This window comes from Malaya genurostris, chromosome 3, assembly GCF_030247185.1.
Source record: "Malaya genurostris strain Urasoe2022 chromosome 3, Malgen_1.1, whole genome shotgun sequence".
NCBI classification, from domain to species: domain Eukaryota; kingdom Metazoa; phylum Arthropoda; class Insecta; order Diptera; family Culicidae; genus Malaya; species Malaya genurostris.
In genome coordinates this window covers 132,404,039-132,421,356 of record NC_080572.1, presented here as the reverse complement: position 1 = coordinate 132,421,356, position 17,318 = coordinate 132,404,039, and the positions used below count along the sequence as shown (strand labels likewise).

At 38.2% G+C, this 17,318-nt stretch overlaps 1 protein-coding gene across 5 annotated transcripts in view; it reads left to right on the top strand.

Annotated features, from left to right (window-relative positions):
• LOC131436301 (WD repeat and FYVE domain-containing protein 3) overlaps positions 1–17,318 on the top strand; it is a 1,204,110-nt gene that overhangs the window by 865,852 nt on the left and 320,940 nt on the right. The gene's annotated exons all lie outside the window — the stretch shown is intronic.

The window sequence follows — 17,318 nt, the reverse complement described above, 5'->3', positions numbered from 1 at the left end:
TCTAAAATACAACTAGTTCAGTTTTCTCCGTAGAGAATTCGATACCCAGTTGGAGAGCCCATGTTGATAAGTTGGCAAGAGTATCTTGTAACGGCCCTTGCAGATCACCCGCTTTGGTCCTATAATGGACACAACGCTGTCGTCGGCACGTTGTCTTAGTGTGCAAGATGTGTTGATATATTTATCGATGTGAAGCCCTGAAAATACTTATATAACTAAATCATAATGTTGTCAAATCATCAAGGTCAAAATACATGTGTTTCTAAGACAATAGATTAGATGAAAAGTTGTTTAAGACAGGAAGACCATGTCGATGCAACTTCTCAGATAGAATATCAATGGAAACTAAATCAAATGCTACCTTGACGTCGAGGACAGCTGATGCCATTTGTTCTTTACGAGCAAATGCCATTTGAACCTTCGTTGAGAGCAAACCAAGACAATCGTTCGTTCCTTTGCCTCTGCGAAAACGAAATTGTGTATCTGAAAGCAAGCCATTAGTTTCGACCCAATTGTCTAGACGAAAGAGAATAATTTTCTCTAACAATTTCCGAATACGGGAGAGCATAGCAATTGGCCGATACGAATTGTGGTCGAAGGCAAGTTTTCCTGGTTTTTGAATAGCGATAACCTTCCCTTGTCTCCAGTCATATGGTACAATGTTACCCTCAAGAAACATGTTGAATAAATTCAATAAGCGTCTTTTAACAGAATCAGGAAGATTTTTTAACAAGTTAAATTTAATTCTGTCTAACCCTGGTGCTTTATTGTGCCATGACAAAAGCGCAAGTGAAAACTCCATTATTGAAAATGGTGTTTAATTCGAGCTCGATGTTTGGACTTTTTATATCTTCTGTTGCGGGACAGAATCAGGGCACGCCTTCTTGGCGAATTCATATATCCAGAAATTTGAATATTCCTCGCTTCCGTTCGCGTGATCACGATTGCGTCGTGCTGTATTCCAAAGAGTGCTCACTGCTGTTTCTCTCGTTAATCCGTCAACAAACCGTCGCCAAAAACCGCGTTTCTTAGTTTAAATCAAACTTTTCCGTGGCTTCTAAACGCGATGAAAGCTGATGTTTTTTCTCTCAGCTCTGAGCACTCTTTGTCCCACCACAGGTTGAGAGAACGAATGTTAGTTTTCGCGGTATATTCTTCCTCCGGAGGAAACTCCTGTGATATATCTAGTTTCTCAGAGCTCGCGTAGTTTTTCCAACCAATGCTTCGCGTAAGATCATTCGAAACATTGATTGTCTCCGAAGGCCACTGGTGATTGAAACCATGATCGGAAAGTGATCACTACCGTGAGGATCATAGTTTACCTTCCACTTGCAATCTAACTGCAGTGAAGTCGAGCACAGGGATAAATCCAACGCGCTTGCGCGGTAAGCTGGTCCAGGATACCGTGTCATTTTCCCGTGTTAAGAATAGTCATATTGAAGTTGTCACACAGATCTTGGATTAACGAAGAGCGATTATCATCATATAGGCAGTCCCATCCGGTACCGTGGCAGTTGAAGTCTCCTAAAACTAACCGTGGTGTGGGAAGAAGCTCTATGACGTCTGTGAGTAGTCGATGCCCTATCCTGACTCTGGGAGGAATGTAGATTGAAGCTATACAAATATCTTTGCCATTAATATTGATTTGGCAAGCAACAACCGGTATCGAGGGGAGATTAATTTTATAAAATGAATAGCACTTTTTGATTCCTAAAAGTACCCTTCCATAATAGTCGTCTCGATCCAGGCGATTAATATTGTAATTGTGCAAGTCTAATGTAATGTTAGAAGTAAGCCATGTTTCACACAATCGAAATGTATCGCAGTTACGAATATTTAGCAGGTATTTGAAAGAATCAAGTTTTGGGGTGATACTTCAATTCCACTAAAGAACAGTGATTATATCCTCGCTTTCCAATGATAAATTAGCCATCGAATGATACGATCGCTGAGAGGCCATTGTTCAGACAACTGTTTTAAAAATATTCTTGCTGTTGGTATCAAAGCAGTTAAAAGATTTCTAAGAGGATCAGTAATATTGAAGGCTGTTAGTATCCAGTCCGCGATATCAGAGAATCTCAGCAATCCAGATTTTTTCTGATTTTCTTGCTGTGATTTGGTGTTATTAGGGTGTTTTGATGCCCATGGAAGTGCTGGATACTCCTTATTATAGTTTCCCGAGCCTGGTGGAATTTGCTTCGGTTCAGAGTCAGCACTTTTCGTTTCTTTTTTGTCGTGAATACGACTTACTTTACTATGGGGTGCCTTTTCAAAATTTACCCTCTGAGAGAGTGATAAGTTTTTGATCGTGAATATCTCTTGTTGTATCTAACGAATCAACATAATTTTTGCAACATGCCATCGGAAATATGATCACAATTTTATAATAAAATTTTCAGTTGTGTGACATAATCTCAAATAGTTCAAAATTAAACTTTTCTGAAATGTTTGGTATAAACGAGTATCAAAGAGGATAATTCATATGGCGCGTTTGCCTTTCTCGTATTTTGAAAGCTCATAGCTCAGTTATCTGTGGAAGGATTTATAAAATCTAACTACCAATAGAATCGAAATTTTTCAACTTAAACGTGTATAGCAAAAGCATTGAAGTAATTCAATAGTACACTATTGAAAAACCTATCTCATTTGACCCATGTCAACACCAGCCAATCAGAACGCGTTCTGAGGAAGAGAAGAAAATAGCTGCTGCTGTACAAGTACAACAAATCGTTCAAGCAAAATGTTCCAAAAAGTGGTGAATATCGTAGTGAGTTCCTCAATTTGGTCCTTCTGAATGCTAGAAACGAATTCCTACAGCGTATTGATAGTTTTTTTTTCAATAAATTATGCAAATCCGAAATGAAATAATCGACATAAAAATTCTGTATGCGGCTATTTTTATAGCCGATAGGACCGCCCATTAGAGAAAAAGCTACAAACGAAATCACATAAAAGGAAATCTCTTAACAAAAATTGAATCAGTTTGGATTCTATCGCCACTGCGAGCAGATGTGTTTTGTGTCGTCTGCACATCTAGTTTCGCTTTCGACAAGAGCGATTACGTCACAGCTGCCAGTCATTAGCATTGGGAAAAAAAGCAACGGTGGAGAGCATTACACAATATCAGCCGTTCTAATGGCTCTAAAATTTTTCTAAAGAACTTCACAGTAATCGAGATCAAGTGAAGCCTATTTTTGCGAAAAATGTTCCATAGTTTAATATCGTAGAGAATAACGCAATTTGACCCTTCTGAATGCTGGAAATGAATCCCTACAGCATATTGATAGTTTTTTCAAAAAATTATGCAAATCCGAAATGAAATAATCGACATAAAAATTCTGTATGCGGCTATTTTTATAGCCGTTAGGACCACCTCATTAGTGAAAAAGCTACAAACGAAATCTCTTAACAAAAATTGAATCAGTTTGGATTCGATCGCCACTGCGAGCAGATGTGTTTTGTGTCGCCTGCACAGCTAGTTTCGCTTCCGACGAGAGCGATTACGTCACAGCTGCCAGTCATTTCGATGGATGAAAAAGCAACGTTGGAGAGCATTATAAAAAATTAGCCGTTCTAATGGCTCTAAAAGTTTTCTGAAGAACTATTAGGATTTGTTGTTCGCAAACCGAAAGGAAATATCCTCAGTTTAGTGCAAATCTAGAACAGTTTGGTTAGATTTTTGCACTTTTCGCTGTGTAAAATTCACAGTAATCGAGATCAAGTGAAACCTTCTGTGTTTTTGCGAAAAATGTTCCAGAGTTCGTAGAGAACTGCACAATTTGACCCTTCTGAATGCTGGAAACGAATTCCTACAGCATATTGATAGTTTCTTTCAATATATTATGCAAATACGAAATAAAATAATCGACATTAATATTCTGTATGCGACTCATTTTATAGCCGTTAGGACCGCCCATTAGTGAACAAGTTACAAACGAAATCACGTAAAAGAAAGCTCCTAACAAAAATCCAATCAGTTTGGATTCTATCGCCAATGCGAGCAGATGTATTTTGAGCCGTTTGCAAAGCTAGTTTCGCTTCCGACAAGAGCGATTACGTCACAGCTGCCAGTCATTTCGATGGATGAAAAAGCAACGTCGGAAAGCATTATAAAAAATCAGCCGTTCTAATGGCTCTAAAAGTTTTCTGAAGAACTATTAGGATGTGTTGTTCGCAAATCGAAAGAAAATATCCTCAGTTTTGTGCAAATGTAGAACAGTTTAGTTAGATTTTTGCACTTTTCGCTGTGTGAAATTCACAGTAATCGAGATCAAGTGAAGCCTTCTTTGTTTTTGCGAAAAATGTGAAAAAGGGGAATGCTTGCATAATTCATACAATTGATCAACTAATTGATATTCGGAAGTGTTAAGGAACATGTCATTTGTTTTCGTATTCACGACATCCAGTTATGTCTCTGACATTACCCACCCGCCTTTTATTATTCTGCGATGAAGACAGTCTAACGCCTTCACGAGGATGCTTGGGAGAGGTCGAATTTGGTCTGTTTCTGCTTCCTCCAGAAAATGGGTAAGATGTTCCTTCGCCGGGGTTGTCAGAATTGCCTTCATCAACTGGCAAGAGAGAAAACGGGTTTTCAGGGTGCGATAAAGCCGTTCTTTTTTATATTTCCGCTTAAGACCGTTTCGAGCGTTGATTCATGGAGACCTTTAGTGTTTCTTCCCGCTTGATGATTCTCATACTAGGTTGCAATATTTTAAAACCCTTGTGTGGAGCATTCACAGACATTTTCATAGAAACAACTTATACTAAGATTATATGCACATAGTTAGAATAAGCGGCAATAGTGAAATGATTCTATCGCAATTATCAATTGCCTGTATAGAATCGGATCGCGAAACGAGAATAAGCGACCGTTTGTTGCTTCAGAGAAGATCCCCACAGCGGCGTGCCTACCTTTGATTCTCAGAAATGTCATCGAGAGAAATTCGCTCTCGCACTGGTGTCGATTCTATGTTAAATGAGCCATGCCGGGTTTTTGGTTGTTGCGATGATTTCCAATTCTCTTTGATGGCACTGATTCAATCGTGGAAGAGTTGCGAGCGAGCGTTCTTTGATACGATAAAAGCCATCCTTGATTTTCAGCAGTCTTCCTGCAGGAATCGTCCCCATGGGCATATCTTCATTTACCGCATCGCGGTTTATTGCAACAGAACAGTGCATCGCCCGTGGTACATACATGTGTACAGGTAGACGAACCCCTCCCTAATAATTTCGGAGCCAAGATACGGCGAAGGTCACGCGAAATGAATCTGATGGTTTCTTGCACTCCAGTATTTTCACTGGCTGAAGGTCGGGGTTTTAGAAACGACCTACTCCGTCCTGAATCAGATCTTCGATTGTCAGGCTCTCGCCACGGACCACGGACCACGGACACAACGTGTTCACTCCGAACATTCGGTTACGAATGCATTGCAAAACATTACTTAGCAATTGCCGAACTACAAGGTACAAGCTTTTGGATCACTTTCCTGCAATTCAATATGATTCAAAGATAGTGAACGGCACAATAATGCTTACCATGATGACGATAAATATAAATAAGGAAAATTTTGAAATTCTCAATGGTAATTCCACATCTCGAAAATAAAACAATAATCACTGTAGAACCCCCTAATATTGCTATAAATGTCAAAGAATAATACTTCTACTCGATGAAGGAAATGGTAGCATTAAACAGCAGTTATTTTGTGATGAATCAACCTAAAATATTAAAGGCATCTGACTGCATATCTGCTGCAATATTGCAGGTGGAACCAAAAATCGGATGCACAGTTTATCTTGGCAACTATACACGACTAATACATCTTCCTATGTGGAACTCTGTAATTTATTAAACGATAATTTCAGTACGATCGTAGTTCATTATAAAAATACAATATTTTCACCGCCATACGATGCAGCAATGAGCGGGATGACACGTTCATCTATTTTAAGCCAAGGTCTCAGATTGCAATTGATTTAATATCGTTGATCGTTTAAGATTTGTAGTATTGAAAAGGACCATTCGGTTTCAAAAGATTGCGTTTGTTTTAGTTTAAATACTGCTCGGCAATGTTGCTCGAATATAAAAAATGCAATGAACGACAATGATCATCGATCGCTTCTCTTCGCCTTTGTTCGATAATCGCTCTGAAGATCTATTCCTTGCAGTTGTTATTCATATTGAACTTAACTCTATAAAATTATGTAATACTCTACGATACTAAACACTGCTCGGAACATTTTTCTCGAACGCGAAGCAGCAAAATGATAGTTGAAGTTTGTATGGTGGAAATTTTTTACAGGGAAAACTGCACAAAGCTATTCAAATCATTCAAGATTTGCACTAAATGGATGATTTTTACCTTCGATTTTCAAAGAATCAATTTTAATTTCATTTGTAGCTTTTTCACAAATGGGCGGTCAAAACGGCCACAAAAATAGCAACAAATAGAATTTTGATGTCGATTATGTCGTTTCGGATATGCATATTTCAGTGATAGAAGCTATCAAAATGCTGTACATTTCTGGCTTTCAGAAAGACCAAATTGTAGAATTAAACATTATTAAACACTGTTCGGAACATTTTTCTGGATCGCGATGCAGCAAAATGCAGTTCGTTTGGTGCGAATTTCGCCCAGCGAAAACTGCTCTAAGTTATTCAAATTATTCAAGGTTTGCACTAAACGGATGATTTTTACTTTCGATTTGCAAAGAAGCAATGTTAATAGTTCTTTAGATAACATTTAGAGCCATTAAAAGTGCTGCTTGGTATGATGTTTCCCATCGCCCACTTTTCGTTTTCTTTTCCTCCAATGCAAACGACCAGAAGCTGGATGATGCAATCACTTTTGTTTGAAGCGATAACTCACACTGCAAATGTCCAACAGCAGATATGCTCACAAAAGAACTAATTGTTGTTTTTCTGGGTTTAGTCTGAATGAGCGGAAACTTATTTTTACCATTGACAGAAGCACCAGTTGAATAATGCCGGGTGTAGATCCACTGTCTTGGAGTAGATGGCAGCCTGCGCACCCGATGTGTCTCCGTTCATGGATTATCATAGACGTAAGCTAGCAAACGTGCAACAGATTCAGATATTTATAGATTCGGTTGATTTTGATGTTTCGTGTTTGGACCTATTTTTAACTTTCTCATATAGAAATGCTATGCAATCGCTATGAAAACCGACTTTTCAACCGTAGCCCGAAGGGCCGTGTGAATTCCATTCGACTCAGTTCGTCGAGATCACAAAATGTCTGTGTGTATGTGTATGTATGTATGTATGTATGAATATATGTCACAATTAATGTCACTCAATTTTATCAGAGATAGCAGGACCGATTTTCACAAACTTATATTCAAATGAAAGGACTTATGGTCCCATAGATTTTTATTAAACTTTATTCCAATCCGACTTCCGGTTCCGGAATTACAGAGTGATATGCACCAAAAAAGGAAAATAATAGTTACACACGTTTCTCAGAGATGGCTGAACCGATTTCTACAAACTAAGATTCAAGTGAAAGATCTTATGGCCTCACATAATTTTCCTGAGTTTCATTTGGATCTGACTTCCGGTTGTGGATTTACAAGAAAATATGTGCAAATTTATAAAAAAATGCGTACTCAATTTTCTCGGAAGTTTGTTAACCGATGTTCAAAAAACTAAGAAGCAAATAAAAGGTTTTGAAATTCTTTAAAAAGTCCCCTAAAAGTTGATCCAGATCCGACTTTCGGTTCCGGTATCACAGAGTGATTAATGAAAATTTTCAATTTCATGTGTATTTTTTCTCAAGCGATGGCGAAACGAGGTGCAGTGTCAAAACATTCAAATCATCATTCAAACGTACGCGTTGGTATGTGCTGCTTTGCTCCGTTCGCAGCGAGCTTTGTTCAATTTCGTATAGCGTGCAGGGTTGCGACATTTAAATCTATATTTTTCACTTGAAAAATCATCACTCATAAAATAAAAAAATCTTGTAGTCCCATAGGTTGCTATTGAACGGTTCCAGATCTATAGAGTAAAGTGTTAAACACACTCATTAGTACGATTCAAAATGAAGAAAAATTCTTAATCGCTTGACATAACTGTTGATATGAATCCACTAGGTGGATTAAAAAATGTTTTGCCTTTCTCATATAGAAAGGTTATGCAATCACTTGAAAAACCGACTAGTGAAAATTGGCCCGGAGGGCCAAGTGTCATATACCATTCGACTCAGTTCATCGAGCTGAGCAATGTGTGTGTGTGTGTATGTGTGTGTGTGTGTGTGTGTGTGTGTGTGTGTGTGTGTGTGTGTGTGTGTGTGTGTGTGTGTGTGTGTGTGTGTGTGTGTGTGTGTGTGTGTGTATGTATGTATGTATGTGTGTGTGTATGTGTCAAATAATTTCACTAGATTTTCTCGGAGATGGCTTAACCGATTTTGACAAACTCAGATACAAATGAAAGGTCTCGTGGTCCCATACGGAATTCCTGAATTTCATCCGGATGCGACTTCCGGTTCCGGAGTTATAGAGTAAAGTGTGTTCAATATTGTACACCGTCACTTAAACCGGCGAAACAAGAAACGTAAAAAAATTTCTAAACTGGTCTCAAAACTACACAAATCGATAGTCATTATCAGTAGGCAACTAAACAAACCGCTTCCGGCTAGCCTGGTTCCCGGTATCCGGATCCGGACGTACCGGAAATAGTGGTCACATATACCAAAATTGATCTCACTCACTTTTCTCAGCGATGGTTTGACCAATTTCCATAAACTTAGATTCAAATGAAAGGTCTTCCAGTCCCATATGGAATTCCTGAATTTCATCCGGATCCGACTCCCGGTTCCGGAGTGATAGGGAAAGGTCTTATGGTCCTACCAAAAATTACTGTATATTTTCGGATGCAACAAACATTTAAATCGTAATTTAGAGTGCGTACTAGTAGAGTTTGAATGTCATGTTAGTTGGTGGCCGTACGAACCGACTTTGATTATACCGGTTCTCGGGTTCCGGTGCCGGAAGTGCATATAATAGTGAACCCACTTCGTTTTCTTAAGGATGATCTACGCAATCAAAGCACTGTTTTATTCTGTCTGTTATACTAGTTATTGTACAAACAATCTCTTGGTTTCTTTCAAAAATCGAAGAAAAAATTTTTGAAAAATATTCTTGCTGTTGGTATCAAAGCAGTTAAAAGATTTCTAAGAGGATCAGTAATATTGAAGGCTGTTAGTATCCAGTCCGCGATATCAGAGAATCTCAGCAATCCAGATTTTTTCTGATTTTCTTGCTGTGATTTGGTGTTATTAGGGTGTTTTGATGCCCATGGAAGTGCTGGATACTCCTTATTATAGTTTCCCGAGCCTGGTGGAATTTGCTTCGGTTCAGAGTCAGCACTTTTCGTTTCTTTTTTGTCGTGAATACGACTTACTTTACTATGGGGTGCCTTTTCAAAATTTACCCTCTGAGAGAGTGATAAGTTTTTGATCGTGAATATCTCTTGTTGTATCTAACGAATCAACATAATTTTTGCAACATGCCATCGGAAATATGATCACAATTTTATAATAAAATTTTCAGTTGTGTGACATAATCTCAAATAGTTCAAAATTAAACTTTTCTGAAATGTTTGGTATAAACGAGTATCAAAGAGGATAATTCATATGGCGCGTTTGCCTTTCTCGTATTTTGAAAGCTCATAGCTCAGTTATCTGTGGAAGGATTTATAAAATCTAACTACCAATAGAATCGAAATTTTTCAACTTAAACGTGTATAGCAAAAGCATTGAAGTAATTCAATAGTACACTATTGAAAAACCTATCTCATTTGACCCATGTCAACACCAGCCAATCAGAACGCGTTCTGAGGAAGAGAAGAAAATAGCTGCTGCTGTACAAGTACAACAAATCGTTCAAGCAAAATGTTCCAAAAAGTGGTGAATATCGTAGTGAGTTCCTCAATTTGGTCCTTCTGAATGCTAGAAACGAATTCCTACAGCGTATTGATAGTTTTTTTTTCAATAAATTATGCAAATCCGAAATGAAATAATCGACATAAAAATTCTGTATGCGGCTATTTTTATAGCCGATAGGACCGCCCATTAGAGAAAAAGCTACAAACGAAATCACATAAAAGGAAATCTCTTAACAAAAATTGAATCAGTTTGGATTCTATCGCCACTGCGAGCAGATGTGTTTTGTGTCGTCTGCACATCTAGTTTCGCTTTCGACAAGAGCGATTACGTCACAGCTGCCAGTCATTAGCATTGGGAAAAAAAGCAACGGTGGAGAGCATTACACAATATCAGCCGTTCTAATGGCTCTAAAATTTTTCTAAAGAACTTCACAGTAATCGAGATCAAGTGAAGCCTATTTTTGCGAAAAATGTTCCATAGTTTAATATCGTAGAGAATAACGCAATTTGACCCTTCTGAATGCTGGAAATGAATCCCTACAGCATATTGATAGTTTTTTCAAAAAATTATGCAAATCCGAAATGAAATAATCGACATAAAAATTCTGTATGCGGCTATTTTTATAGCCGTTAGGACCACCTCATTAGTGAAAAAGCTACAAACGAAATCTCTTAACAAAAATTGAATCAGTTTGGATTCGATCGCCACTGCGAGCAGATGTGTTTTGTGTCGCCTGCACAGCTAGTTTCGCTTCCGACGAGAGCGATTACGTCACAGCTGCCAGTCATTTCGATGGATGAAAAAGCAACGTTGGAGAGCATTATAAAAAATTAGCCGTTCTAATGGCTCTAAAAGTTTTCTGAAGAACTATTAGGATTTGTTGTTCGCAAACCGAAAGGAAATATCCTCAGTTTAGTGCAAATCTAGAACAGTTTGGTTAGATTTTTGCACTTTTCGCTGTGTAAAATTCACAGTAATCGAGATCAAGTGAAACCTTCTGTGTTTTTGCGAAAAATGTTCCAGAGTTCGTAGAGAACTGCACAATTTGACCCTTCTGAATGCTGGAAACGAATTCCTACAGCATATTGATAGTTTCTTTCAATATATTATGCAAATACGAAATAAAATAATCGACATTAATATTCTGTATGCGACTCATTTTATAGCCGTTAGGACCGCCCATTAGTGAACAAGTTACAAACGAAATCACGTAAAAGAAAGCTCCTAACAAAAATCCAATCAGTTTGGATTCTATCGCCAATGCGAGCAGATGTATTTTGAGCCGTTTGCAAAGCTAGTTTCGCTTCCGACAAGAGCGATTACGTCACAGCTGCCAGTCATTTCGATGGATGAAAAAGCAACGTCGGAAAGCATTATAAAAAATCAGCCGTTCTAATGGCTCTAAAAGTTTTCTGAAGAACTATTAGGATGTGTTGTTCGCAAATCGAAAGAAAATATCCTCAGTTTTGTGCAAATGTAGAACAGTTTAGTTAGATTTTTGCACTTTTCGCTGTGTGAAATTCACAGTAATCGAGATCAAGTGAAGCCTTCTTTGTTTTTGCGAAAAATGTGAAAAAGGGGAATGCTTGCATAATTCATACAATTGATCAACTAATTGATATTCGGAAGTGTTAAGGAACATGTCATTTGTTTTCGTATTCACGACATCCAGTTATGTCTCTGACATTACCCACCCGCCTTTTATTATTCTGCGATGAAGACAGTCTAACGCCTTCACGAGGATGCTTGGGAGAGGTCGAATTTGGTCTGTTTCTGCTTCCTCCAGAAAATGGGTAAGATGTTCCTTCGCCGGGGTTGTCAGAATTGCCTTCATCAACTGGCAAGAGAGAAAACGGGTTTTCAGGGTGCGATAAAGCCGTTCTTTTTTATATTTCCGCTTAAGACCGTTTCGAGCGTTGATTCATGGAGACCTTTAGTGTTTCTTCCCGCTTGATGATTCTCATACTAGGTTGCAATATTTTAAAACCCTTGTGTGGAGCATTCACAGACATTTTCATAGAAACAACTTATACTAAGATTATATGCACATAGTTAGAATAAGCGGCAATAGTGAAATGATTCTATCGCAATTATCAATTGCCTGTATAGAATCGGATCGCGAAACGAGAATAAGCGACCGTTTGTTGCTTCAGAGAAGATCCCCACAGCGGCGTGCCTACCTTTGATTCTCAGAAATGTCATCGAGAGAAATTCGCTCTCGCACTGGTGTCGATTCTATGTTAAATGAGCCATGCCGGGTTTTTGGTTGTTGCGATGATTTCCAATTCTCTTTGATGGCACTGATTCAATCGTGGAAGAGTTGCGAGCGAGCGTTCTTTGATACGATAAAAGCCATCCTTGATTTTCAGCAGTCTTCCTGCAGGAATCGTCCCCATGGGCATATCTTCATTTACCGCATCGCGGTTTATTGCAACAGAACAGTGCATCGCCCGTGGTACATACATGTGTACAGGTAGACGAACCCCTCCCTAATAATTTCGGAGCCAAGATACGGCGAAGGTCACGCGAAATGAATCTGATGGTTTCTTGCACTCCAGTATTTTCACTGGCTGAAGGTCGGGGTTTTAGAAACGACCTACTCCGTCCTGAATCAGATCTTCGATTGTCAGGCTCTCGCCACGGACCACGGACCACGGACACAACGTGTTCACTCCGAACATTCGGTTACGAATGCATTGCAAAACATTACTTAGCAATTGCCGAACTACAAGGTACAAGCTTTTGGATCACTTTCCTGCAATTCAATATGATTCAAAGATAGTGAACGGCACAATAATGCTTACCATGATGACGATAAATATAAATAAGGAAAATTTTGAAATTCTCAATGGTAATTCCACATCTCGAAAATAAAACAATAATCACTGTAGAACCCCCTAATATTGCTATAAATGTCAAAGAATAATACTTCTACTCGATGAAGGAAATGGTAGCATTAAACAGCAGTTATTTTGTGATGAATCAACCTAAAATATTAAAGGCATCTGACTGCATATCTGCTGCAATATTGCAGGTGGAACCAAAAATCGGATGCACAGTTTATCTTGGCAACTATACACGACTAATACATCTTCCTATGTGGAACTCTGTAATTTATTAAACGATAATTTCAGTACGATCGTAGTTCATTATAAAAATACAATATTTTCACCGCCATACGATGCAGCAATGAGCGGGATGACACGTTCATCTATTTTAAGCCAAGGTCTCAGATTGCAATTGATTTAATATCGTTGATCGTTTAAGATTTGTAGTATTGAAAAGGACCATTCGGTTTCAAAAGATTGCGTTTGTTTTAGTTTAAATACTGCTCGGCAATGTTGCTCGAATATAAAAAATGCAATGAACGACAATGATCATCGATCGCTTCTCTTCGCCTTTGTTCGATAATCGCTCTGAAGATCTATTCCTTGCAGTTGTTATTCATATTGAACTTAACTCTATAAAATTATGTAATACTCTACGATACTAAACACTGCTCGGAACATTTTTCTCGAACGCGAAGCAGCAAAATGATAGTTGAAGTTTGTATGGTGGAAATTTTTTACAGGGAAAACTGCACAAAGCTATTCAAATCATTCAAGATTTGCACTAAATGGATGATTTTTACCTTCGATTTTCAAAGAATCAATTTTAATTTCATTTGTAGCTTTTTCACAAATGGGCGGTCAAAACGGCCACAAAAATAGCAACAAATAGAATTTTGATGTCGATTATGTCGTTTCGGATATGCATATTTCAGTGATAGAAGCTATCAAAATGCTGTACATTTCTGGCTTTCAGAAAGACCAAATTGTAGAATTAAACATTATTAAACACTGTTCGGAACATTTTTCTGGATCGCGATGCAGCAAAATGCAGTTCGTTTGGTGCGAATTTCGCCCAGCGAAAACTGCTCTAAGTTATTCAAATTATTCAAGGTTTGCACTAAACGGATGATTTTTACTTTCGATTTGCAAAGAAGCAATGTTAATAGTTCTTTAGATAACATTTAGAGCCATTAAAAGTGCTGCTTGGTATGATGTTTCCCATCGCCCACTTTTCGTTTTCTTTTCCTCCAATGCAAACGACCAGAAGCTGGATGATGCAATCACTTTTGTTTGAAGCGATAACTCACACTGCAAATGTCCAACAGCAGATATGCTCACAAAAGAACTAATTGTTGTTTTTCTGGGTTTAGTCTGAATGAGCGGAAACTTATTTTTACCATTGACAGAAGCACCAGTTGAATAATGCCGGGTGTAGATCCACTGTCTTGGAGTAGATGGCAGCCTGCGCACCCGATGTGTCTCCGTTCATGGATTATCATAGACGTAAGCTAGCAAACGTGCAACAGATTCAGATATTTATAGATTCGGTTGATTTTGATGTTTCGTGTTTGGACCTATTTTTAACTTTCTCATATAGAAATGCTATGCAATCGCTATGAAAACCGACTTTTCAACCGTAGCCCGAAGGGCCGTGTGAATTCCATTCGACTCAGTTCGTCGAGATCACAAAATGTCTGTGTGTATGTGTATGTATGTATGTATGTATGAATATATGTCACAATTAATGTCACTCAATTTTATCAGAGATAGCAGGACCGATTTTCACAAACTTATATTCAAATGAAAGGACTTATGGTCCCATAGATTTTTATTAAACTTTATTCCAATCCGACTTCCGGTTCCGGAATTACAGAGTGATATGCACCAAAAAAGGAAAATAATAGTTACACACGTTTCTCAGAGATGGCTGAACCGATTTCTACAAACTAAGATTCAAGTGAAAGATCTTATGGCCTCACATAATTTTCCTGAGTTTCATTTGGATCTGACTTCCGGTTGTGGATTTACAAGAAAATATGTGCAAATTTATAAAAAAATGCGTACTCAATTTTCTCGGAAGTTTGTTAACCGATGTTCAAAAAACTAAGAAGCAAATAAAAGGTTTTGAAATTCTTTAAAAAGTCCCCTAAAAGTTGATCCAGATCCGACTTTCGGTTCCGGTATCACAGAGTGATTAATGAAAATTTTCAATTTCATGTGTATTTTTTCTCAAGCGATGGCGAAACGAGGTGCAGTGTCAAAACATTCAAATCATCATTCAAACGTACGCGTTGGTATGTGCTGCTTTGCTCCGTTCGCAGCGAGCTTTGTTCAATTTCGTATAGCGTGCAGGGTTGCGACATTTAAATCTATATTTTTCACTTGAAAAATCATCACTCATAAAATAAAAAAATCTTGTAGTCCCATAGGTTGCTATTGAACGGTTCCAGATCTATAGAGTAAAGTGTTAAACACACTCATTAGTACGATTCAAAATGAAGAAAAATTCTTAATCGCTTGACATAACTGTTGATATGAATCCACTAGGTGGATTAAAAAATGTTTTGCCTTTCTCATATAGAAAGGTTATGCAATCACTTGAAAAACCGACTAGTGAAAATTGGCCCGGAGGGCCAAGTGTCATATACCATTCGACTCAGTTCATCGAGCTGAGCAATGTGTGTGTGTGTGTATGTGTGTGTGTGTGTGTGTGTGTGTGTGTGTGTGTGTGTGTGTGTGTGTGTGTGTGTGTGTGTGTGTGTGTGTGTGTGTGTGTATGTATGTATGTATGTGTGTGTGTATGTGTCAAATAATTTCACTAGATTTTCTCGGAGATGGCTTAACCGATTTTGACAAACTCAGATACAAATGAAAGGTCTCGTGGTCCCATACGGAATTCCTGAATTTCATCCGGATGCGACTTCCGGTTCCGGAGTTATAGAGTAAAGTGTGTTCAATATTGTACACCGTCACTTAAACCGGCGAAACAAGAAACGTAAAAAAATTTCTAAACTGGTCTCAAAACTACACAAATCGATAGTCATTATCAGTAGGCAACTAAACAAACCGCTTCCGGCTAGCCTGGTTCCCGGTATCCGGATCCGGACGTACCGGAAATAGTGGTCACATATACCAAAATTGATCTCACTCACTTTTCTCAGCGATGGTTTGACCAATTTCCATAAACTTAGATTCAAATGAAAGGTCTTCCAGTCCCATATGGAATTCCTGAATTTCATCCGGATCCGACTCCCGGTTCCGGAGTGATAGGGAAAGGTCTTATGGTCCTACCAAAAATTACTGTATATTTTCGGATGCAACAAACATTTAAATCGTAATTTAGAGTGCGTACTAGTAGAGTTTGAATGTCATGTTAGTTGGTGGCCGTACGAACCGACTTTGATTATACCGGTTCTCGGGTTCCGGTGCCGGAAGTGCATATAATAGTGAACCCACTTCGTTTTCTTAAGGATGATCTACGCAATCAAAGCACTGTTTTATTCTGTCTGTTATACTAGTTATTGTACAAACAATCTCTTGGTTTCTTTCAAAAATCGAAGAAAAAATTTTTGAATAGAATACCACAATACTATACATGAGAAAGGCATCATTACACCACTAGGTGGATAAAACAGGTTTTTACTATTTAAACAATGTTTTCGTAATAAACGTTGTATTAACAACAATTTCACATTATTGCCATATTATTAAACGTTATGCCGATTGAAAAACCGACTAGTAAAAATATATCATATACCATTCGACTCAGTTCATCGAGCTGAGCAATGTCTGTGTGTGTATGTGTCAAATAAACTCACTAGGTTTTCTCGGAGATGGCTAAACCGATTTTGACAAACTTAGATTCAACTGAAAGGTCTCTTGGTCCCATACGGAATTTTCTGAATTTCATCCGAACCCGGCTTCCGGTTCCGGAGTAATAGGGCAAAGTGGGTTATATATTTCACACCGTCACTTAAATCGGCGAAACAATATCGTAATAAAAAAATTCTAAACTGGTCTCAAAACTACACAAATCGATAGCCATTATCAGCAGGCAACTAAACAAAACGATTTCGACTATACTGGTACCCGGTCTCCAGTTCCGGAAGTTCCCGAAATAGTGATTATATGTTCTAAAATGTTTATCTCACTCACTTTTCTCAGCGATAGTTTGACCAATTTCGACAAACTTACATTCAAATGAAAGATCTCACGGTTCATTGCGGAATTCCTGAATTTCAACTGGATCCGACTCCCGGTTCCGAGTTATTGGTAAAGTGTGTTCAATATTGTAAATCGTGATTTAAACCGGCGAAACAAAAACGGTACAAAAATTTTTAAACTGGTCTCAAAACTACACAAATCACAAATCGATAGCCATTATTTCGGCTATCCTGGGTCCCGTTCTCCGGTTCCGGAAGCATCGGAGATAGTGGTCATATATTCCAAAATGGATCTCCCTCACTTTTCTCAGCGATGGTTTGACCAATTTCCACAAACTTAGATTCATATAAAAGGTCTAGTTGTTCCATACGGAATTTTTGAATTTCATACGAACCCAAATTCCGGTTCCGGCGTTATA